Below are 8,797 nucleotides of genomic sequence, written 5' to 3' on the forward strand. Positions count from 1 at the left end.
CACACCCATCCTCCCAAGGCACGCCAACCTGCACATTGTAACGGGGTCCAGTGAATGAATGAAACAAACAAGTATTTGTACCTTGGGCCATACCCTTAATTGGCACTTACAGACAACTGGCGCTGACAGAGCCTGCGTTCAAGACTTCAACAACTTCACTCTGTTACACACTTTCACAACATACATTGCTGCTACTGCACCACATACGCTGCTGCTACAGCTCAGTCTATTATCTATCCTGTTGCCTAGTCACTTTACCCATACTTATATGTACATAGCTACCTCAATTACCTTGTACCCCTGCACATCAACTCGGTACTGGTACTCCCTGTGTATAGCCATGTATCTTCAGGCTATGCTCAAACCCTACACTTCAACCCGAGCACTCCGTTCTGCCAGCTCTGGTCTCTTGGCCCTCCCAGCCCTACGGGGGTCAGCTCACACTCAGCCCAGTCAAAGCTTTTCTCTGTCCTGGCACGCCAATGGTGGAACGAGCTTACCCCTAATGTCAGGACAGTTGAAAACTGCTGTTGTTCTTATTTTACTATTATGTAATACCTGGTTCTTAAATACAGTCCTTACCTATTGTGCTATTGCAGTTCTGTTCCATTTTTATTTACTTTTGTACCCCATTTCATATGCATATATTCATCCTGCTCTAGTCATTGCATTTAATGTGTATATTCATTATCTCTCTGTTTCTGGACCTTTACAGACCATCCCCATGTACATCCCCATGCTCATCTTCCCTTGTGCGGATCATGTTTTTGTGTGTGTTAACTCTTGGGCTGCTTTATTCCCCTCTAACCGGGAACGGTGCCAGTGAGTCACAAACCAGTAAAATACGTAGAGCCGGGTCACTCTCTTTCACTAGGACTATTGAATAAATGGAGATTACCTTCTCCCACTAACTGAGATAGGCCTTCCTTGATGTAGACCATTATTGTAATAGGGCTTGATATCTCAACTGCATACAATAAAGCACTAACTGTAAGATTAATCTAGACTTTTATATGAATAATACACAGTATATGATAGGTGTCATGACGTGGCCCTTTCTGGGTGTAGATCGTGGCTTCCCCCTCTCTCACTCGCTCCTACTTCCAGGTTCTGTTATCTCAGGTTGTAAATTCCTGGCGGAGACTCTCTTCCCCTTTTCATGCAGAGAGAGAGACAACAGAGTGAACAAAGGATTTCACGTGGCCGAACTCCTAAATGGGAAAATGAAACTAGATGTCCACTTGTGAGAATGTGGGAAGGGTCCGTGGACACTTAAGGGACAGTTATGTTGAATGTGTTTCATTTGGTGACCTCACGCAGGACAGGAAACACACATAACTATATTTCTGAATGTGTACATTTCTCAATTATGGTGTTTGCATGTAATTCTTGTATAAAATAAATTAGTAAAGATGAAACTATTTGTGATATGATGTAATGTGATGTTAACCTTTAATTTTGAGAGAATTGTATTCCCTGTAAAGTTCAACTAGTCAGTGGACACACCCCCGTGAGCACAGACATTATCTGGCGTCATGGAACCACCTTTTCTATTGTTACAAATAAACCCCCCTCCTGAGGAAATCCTCTTCAGACCACGCATACCTCGGTGTAAGCTGAGGTGGCACAGGTTTGAGTACCAAGATTAGAAAACCATACCATGTGGAGCATTGGCTACATGGCTGGAAATGGTTAAACTCTGAGACTATCGATCCCTACAGAATAAGAGCAAATCTTAGATTCTAATTACTAGTCTGCTGCCAGAAATTATGTAAACTGGAGATGCGAATACCGACAACCACCGAAACACCTATTCTTTGAAAACATTTCTGAATGGTACTCTGAAGTAGCCACTCTAACCAAGAAATACCTTGATCTTCAGGGAAACAGAAAGAGAGAGAGAGATTCGGATGAACTCTCCAGCAGACGGATCTGATTCCAACAGAGAAGACAACAATGAGATACACCGTAAATATGTACTTGCAATTATTCTCGAATGAGCGGCTGTTCATGTGCGAAGGATTAGCATTTCAATGTATATAATTATAGACTGTGTACCCCCCCCCCTTAAAAGATTTAGATGCACTATTGTAAAGTGGTTGTTCCACTGGATATCATAAGGTGAATGCACCAATTTGTAAGTCGCTCTGGATAAGAGCGTCTGCTAAATGACTTAAATGTAAATGTAAATGTAATGTAAATGTAATGAATTCATTTTGTCTTTCCCGCTCTTTCTCAGTCCACACCCCTTCCCTTTGTCCACCAAGCCGTCATATCGGTTTAGCCCACTAGGGAATCATCCCTATCAATGTTAGTAACCAATATCTACTGTTTGTTTGTTTATGCATTTCTGTGATTATTTAGTTAGTTAGTAAATAAATGATTAAGCCAATTGGTGTATGGATGATTTATAGTAAAGGCTGGGTTCGTGCAGATAACCAACAATTTACGGCGTTCAGATGAGACTAACGTGAGGTAAAGAATAATTCATTAATAGAAGACTAATTGATTAAAATATATCTGAAGCATTATATTGGGAAAATTATAACTTTGTAATCTGAAGATTTTCCGTGGTACCCCGACTTCCTATTTAATTAAATGTATATGATTAGTTTAATCGCGTAATTATAATTACAGAGAAATGATTTGATAAAATAACAATCCTCACCTTTAATGATGCCAAAGACACGACATAGGATATATATTTATTGATAATCTTAATCTTAATTTTCCCTGTTCTGTCATTTAGACCAATGGTGTTTTTGTTTATGTCTAGACCAATCTCCATTTGCACAAATTTGTACAGGGAACCGGAAAGGTGAAGAATATTTGAGGAAAACATTTTCTCCTGACTTTGAACCAGACTTTGAAAGTTTACTGCACAAGGAAGTTCACTTGATAGAAAACAACAGCGGTGGGTGCAATCAAGTGCTCCACCTACATAGGTTGCATGTCTCTTTACTTAATATTAACCTTTAGATTAACACATGAAAATATATACATAAAGTATAATCTAAAATATTATTGTCAATGGTTATTCTAAACTGTCAATGGATGAATTGTCATTTGCCAATATAAACCTAGGAGATTGTTACTATGTCACGTCCTGACCAGCAGAGGGCGTAAGTGTATTAGTTTTGGTCAGGACGTGGCAGAGCTTTTGTGTTATGTGTTAGTTAATTGGGGTTGGACTCCCAATTGAAGGCAGGTGTGTTGTGTTGTCTTTGATTGGGAGTCCTATATAGTAGTGTGTGTTTTTCTTTGGGGTTGTGGGTAATTGTTTCTTGTTTAGTGTGTTTGCACCTGACAGGACTGTTGGCTGTCAGTTTCCTTGTTTTGTTTGTTGTAGTGTTCATTCTAATTAAATTGAAATATGAATACTAACTCCGTTGCATTTTGGTCCATTCCTGAAGACAGCCCTGACATACTATGTGTGTGTTATTTGACATTTACATTTTAGTCACTTAGCAGATGCTCTTATCCAGAGCAACTTTCAGCTAGTGTATTCATCTTAAGATAGCTAGGTGGGACAACCACATATCACAAGCATAGAAAGTACATCAGTAGAGTCAGAGATAGAATCCTTAATCATTTACTTAAATCATATCTTAAATCACTTAAATCATTATTTTCTACACTTTGCCCCTTAACAGCTCCTTTTGTATATATGATTTGTATTATTTTATTAGATAAATATTAGTATTCAAAGAATATCGTAATATGTTGATTTCATCTAAATGTTTGTTGTTGTGAGAAATTACATGTCTGTGGCAGAGTATTGTCTGTAAAATGTAGGCACACTTTGAACCATAATAAAATGCCACTCAAGTTCCCTGGCAAAGCCAACCCATTGAGGGAGCTGATAACCATCTCTAAATAGGAAGGGAGAGGAGAAGAAATCATCAGTTTGAAGCATTTCGAGACAGAAATCAAGCAAGAGTTATATTTTAGATCTATATTAAAAATGTTCAGAAGAAAAAGGGGAAATACTTTTCCGGTGAGTTACCTTCAAAATGCTTCAAACGTTTTGCAGATTGATGACTTGACTGATTGTAATAGTGTTTAAGACTGGAATGTACTGATCATAGAAGTGTTTGTCACAGTATTTCTCACCAATGGTTCTAAACTGTTTTACAGACTACAGCAAGCTGGAAGAGAGAAGACCACTATGACAGCATCACTCTCTCACTCACCCCTGATCCACCTGTGCCTGTGTCTGTTGGTCTGGTCACACCTGGGCCTGTCTGAGGTCTCCCACTGCCGTCAGTTAACCACCATCTAGTGCACCAAGCCCCATTTGTTCCTGGCCACAGCCTTGTGGGCCAGGGCTTCGACGTGGTCACGCTACAGCTCAAAGGGGCCTACGTGATTAACTCTCAGAGCTACCTGATCACCACCACCAACTCATGTACCTTGTGTGAGAACCCACTGATGGGCAACAGGTTTGAGAAGCTGCCCCTCTCTGTTCAGGACTTGTGGGTGAACAGCAGCTGAAGCGTAAGGCTCTCCAGCTCTGCTTTAACGTCTGTCAGCTCCTTGGTGGGGAGTGTCTCAATGATACAGAATGATTGGAGGACGGCTGCGGGGTTGGCAGGATTCACCAACCTGCAGCTGGAGGGCAGCCAGTTTCCGGCTTCGCCTCCGTCAGAGCCAGAGTGGATGTTATTAGCGTGCAGAAAGTCGATTTGTAGACAGGACAATTGTTAACTTGTTTTTTTCTTTGATTTATTTATTGTTTTTGTTTGGCGTTTTGCATTGACTGCTTGTTCTTATTTTCTACTGTCTTTCAATTCTTTGTTTAAGTATTTGTTAAATGCGATTTTGCATACTGTCTTTGATCAGAGCCCTATACTACGTACATAGTTTGAGAAGTTAGTGAGGTAACTTTGGTCAACTCTGAGTTCAATTCGGGATAACCGGTATCACGAAAGTGGCTCACCTTTTAGCCACGTACATTTCGATGGCAACGAATCCTTCAGAATTAACCTGCTCCTGGGCAGGCTAACTCCATTTATCCTGAATGAAGTGCCTGAGCAGCGAGTTGAGGACCAACGAAATCATATTCCCTCCCTCTCACAAAGACTGCATCCTCATCCCCTTCATTTGAAGAAGACGACTGATTCAATATTTTATTATTAATCAAATGTTTTTTGTGTGTACATTTTTTTTATTGTTAAATACCTATCACATTACACATTCAGTAATGACAGAATGCATTTTCAACTTCACACACAGTAAAACATATGACTTAATACAATTATTTTATCGATAGGAGTGGGAAAAAAAGGTTATTGTGCATTGAAAAGCACACCAAAGATGGCATTAACGATAACAAGCCTATATCACACCATAGCTTGGTGATTTTGCAAGATAACTTTTCTTTCATTTTGATTTAGTCACAAATGAAAATGTGGCTCAGACTCATCCATTGATTGATGTTCCAGCATTGTCTCAATGAAGAGTTCGGCTTTCGACTAGCCATGTGTGACATGCACACGCAGATACAAGTCTGCTAGAGTTAGTGGCAGGCAGATAAACAGTATCCACCGCTGTAGTACGGATTAAGACTGAGCTGGAATGTGAAGCTAACTGAAGCTGGCTAGCTTAATAAAGTATATCTAGCTTCAATCAATCTGAGCCCATCATAAAAAGAAAATACAAAGTAGGTCACAAAAAAAAAGAAGATTTGAAATACAAATGAACTAACATCAAGAAGTTTATGATGTCACTTTTTGCATCTTCTGTTCTTCTGTTTTTCAGGTACTGTCTCTTCATCACCCCTCTCTACCCTGACTTCCACCAGGAGACTCTCTCCCTCCCCCAGATGCTCAACAGAACCACACTCCCCATGCAACGGCACTTCATCACCACCTACGGCACCCACCACATCCCTCAGGTAGTGACTCCAAATGAAATACTGTACCGTGTTTGACTACCACTGCTTTTAGTGTATCAAAGCTCTATTTGAGTGGTCGACAATGTGGTTTTTAAAATCTGTATTTTGATCTATCATTGTGGAGTGACACTTTAATACGTTTTCTAATTCTAACTTCCTCAGATGACCCTGGGAGGAGGGCTGAAGAGGGTGATTTCCCTCCGCACCTGCCTGGCCTCCCTCAACAAGGTGTGGTTTTGCATTCTCGTTCTGCCTAGCATGTGATAATCACCTGACTGGCACCCAGTGTAACCATTACAGGCCCTCTCTCAACTAAGAAGCAAACCTCAATATATACTGTCTGCTTTAATTTACCCACGTTCAATGTTTCAACGTCTTTTAACTCACCCTAGTGTTCATACACCCATGAAATATTTGACCAAGAAGAAGAATGATGGAGTGCTGCATCAGATGACCTGGCCTCCACAATCACCCGACCTCAACTCAGTTGAGACGGTTTGGGATGAGTTGGACCGCAGAGTGAAGAATAAGCAGCCAACAAGTGCTCAGCATATATGGGAACTCCTTCAAGACTGTTGGAAAAGCATTCCAGGTGAAGCTGGTTGAGAGAATGCCAAGAGTGTGCAAAGCTGTCATCAAGGCAAAGGGTGGCTACTTTGAAGAATCTCAAATATAAAATATATTTTGATTTGTTTAACACTTTTTTGGTTACTTCATGATTCCATGTGTTATTTCATAGTTTTGATGTCTTCACTATTATTCTACAATGTAGAAAATAGTAAAAAATCAAGAAAAACCCTTGAATGAGTAGGCGTGTCCAAACTTTTGACTGGTACTCTACATATTTTTTTATACAAGGCACTTTGTTGACGAGTAGCCTAGTGGTTAGAGCATTGGACTAGTAACCGAAAGGTTGCAAGTACAATTCCCTGAGCTGACAAGGTACAAATCTGTCCTTCTGCCCCTGAACAAGGCAGTTAACCCACTGTTCCTAGGCCGTCATTGTAAATAAGAATTTGTTCTTAATAACTGACTTGCCTAGTTAAATAAAAAAAGTTATGTAACCAACCATAGCAGCGTCGACGATTATGTTTACCTCCCAGCGTCCCCTGCCTACTTCTATTTCCCAGCAGTGCTGTCCAGAGCTGAACTTACTGTCACTCATTGTGTGTGGTATGCTCTCATTGTATGTGATATAAAATTGATGGACTATATTGTGCTGTATGAGCTGATTTAGCTGATGTAGCATTTCTAGGAGTACAAAATACACCGCATCTGTCATGGGAGTTTTTGACTATCTTTTGTAGTGCCAGTCTCTCTGGGAGAGGTTTCACGACCTGCAGCATCTGCAGCATGTAGTTGAATGAAAATAAACTACATTCATTCCCTCCTGTGGATACTCTGCATTTTAGACGACAACCAGAGGAACCAGAGAAATATGTGGAGAGAGGTGATTACACCTTCAAAAATAGCAGCATTGTGTCCGTGTAACAGCTACCTCCCAAAGGCTTGGCAGGACACAGTGGAGACACCTCCATCAAAAGGAGTGTGGCTTAGCTGGACAGGTCAGGCCACATCATCGGAGTCTCGTTTCACATTTGATGACGCACCACTGTTTGTGAAACACTTGGAAAGCATTCGAAATAGCAATACACTGAAAGTACACACGGCAACATGATATCATACTCTGCAATGTATGACAAATACAGATTCCGAAATAAATGTCTCATGACAATAATAATAAGTTGTGAATAAAGTTTCACTATCATTAAATGGAAACCAGCCAAGTTATCCATTTAACTACCTGATCCAAACAGAGGACGAGTTAGAAGACACATGATCTGGATGCATGAAAGGAAACAAGCAAAAAACAAGCACAACGAAAAAGCATAACATCCAGCATCACTGCAAATTAAAATTCTAACAATACATGGCAATTAACAATTACTCCTCCCCCTTTCAGAGTGAGGAGTTTGAAACAAATGAGAACACACTAAAACAATCCGTATAGTGCTAATACCTTCCCCACCCCTACTGTATTTCCGGCATTCATCTACAGTATAAGATTTCCAGTCTTGTTACATTAGTTACACCATTTAGTAGAATTCTCAGTAACATTAGCCACAACCGACTTGAAAATACAGCTGTCTATATACCTACCCAGAAAATAAACACGCAATTCCAATGCAACAATTTCCATACAAGGTTTTTCTAAAGCCATCCTGTCTGAGAGAGCCACTCTCGCTGTGTGTGCAGTGTCTTGTGCTTGTCCAATAGTCAACACGAGTTTGTGATATTCATCTTTATCATTACAATTGATACCTTTGCTGTAAAACCAGCTGAGGATCGCATCATTATTGTCACTTGAGTTCAAACCCATTTGATGTGCAGGAATGAGATCCTCAGCGGCATGGACCGCCCATGTCTCCAAAAACGCAGCTATTGGCTTAACATTATCGCTTAGCTCGCTATCCATATTGAAAATAAGGAGCGTTTCACGAATTCGAAAACGAAACAGTACAATGTTGTATCTTTATGTCTCCAAAACTATCATTGTCCTATTCACAGTATCTAGGAAGAGCAGGCCACAGTAAATCAACAGTTCAGCGGCAAACTCAAATAAGTCCAACTCCCACAATTCTGCAGTGGGCTTATGTGCCAAACAGAAAGAAGGGCCTCAGTGTCCATGTACGGCTTCCATTAGGTCGGGAGAGCTAAGTGTTTTTAAATGTTACAGTTAAATATTCAATGTTATGTCTATGTCCTCGTTCGTTGGCCTAGTCGTGTTAAATGTTTTTAGAATGTACAGTTTTTCAAATTTGATTCAGAAGGAATTGTTCTTTAAATGTTGGTGAATGGAACCTGGAAGAAAATAATACAATTACGTTTCCCTGCGGTAAA

At 40.3% G+C, this 8,797-nt stretch overlaps 1 long non-coding RNA gene across 1 annotated transcript; it reads left to right on the forward strand.

The window, feature by feature from the left end:
• Nucleotides 1–3,764: 3,764 nt before the first annotated feature.
• On the forward strand, nucleotides 3,765–6,558 carry LOC106572321 (uncharacterized). Its single transcript, XR_001321102.2, has 3 exons — nucleotides 3,765–5,896; nucleotides 6,059–6,124; nucleotides 6,289–6,558. It is a non-coding gene; the product is annotated as an uncharacterized lncRNA (long non-coding RNA).
• Nucleotides 6,559–8,797: the final 2,239 nt, after the last annotated feature.

The sequence above is a fragment of the Salmo salar genome, chromosome ssa15 (assembly GCF_905237065.1).
Source record: "Salmo salar chromosome ssa15, Ssal_v3.1, whole genome shotgun sequence".
Lineage (NCBI taxonomy): Eukaryota > Metazoa > Chordata > Actinopteri > Salmoniformes > Salmonidae > Salmo > Salmo salar.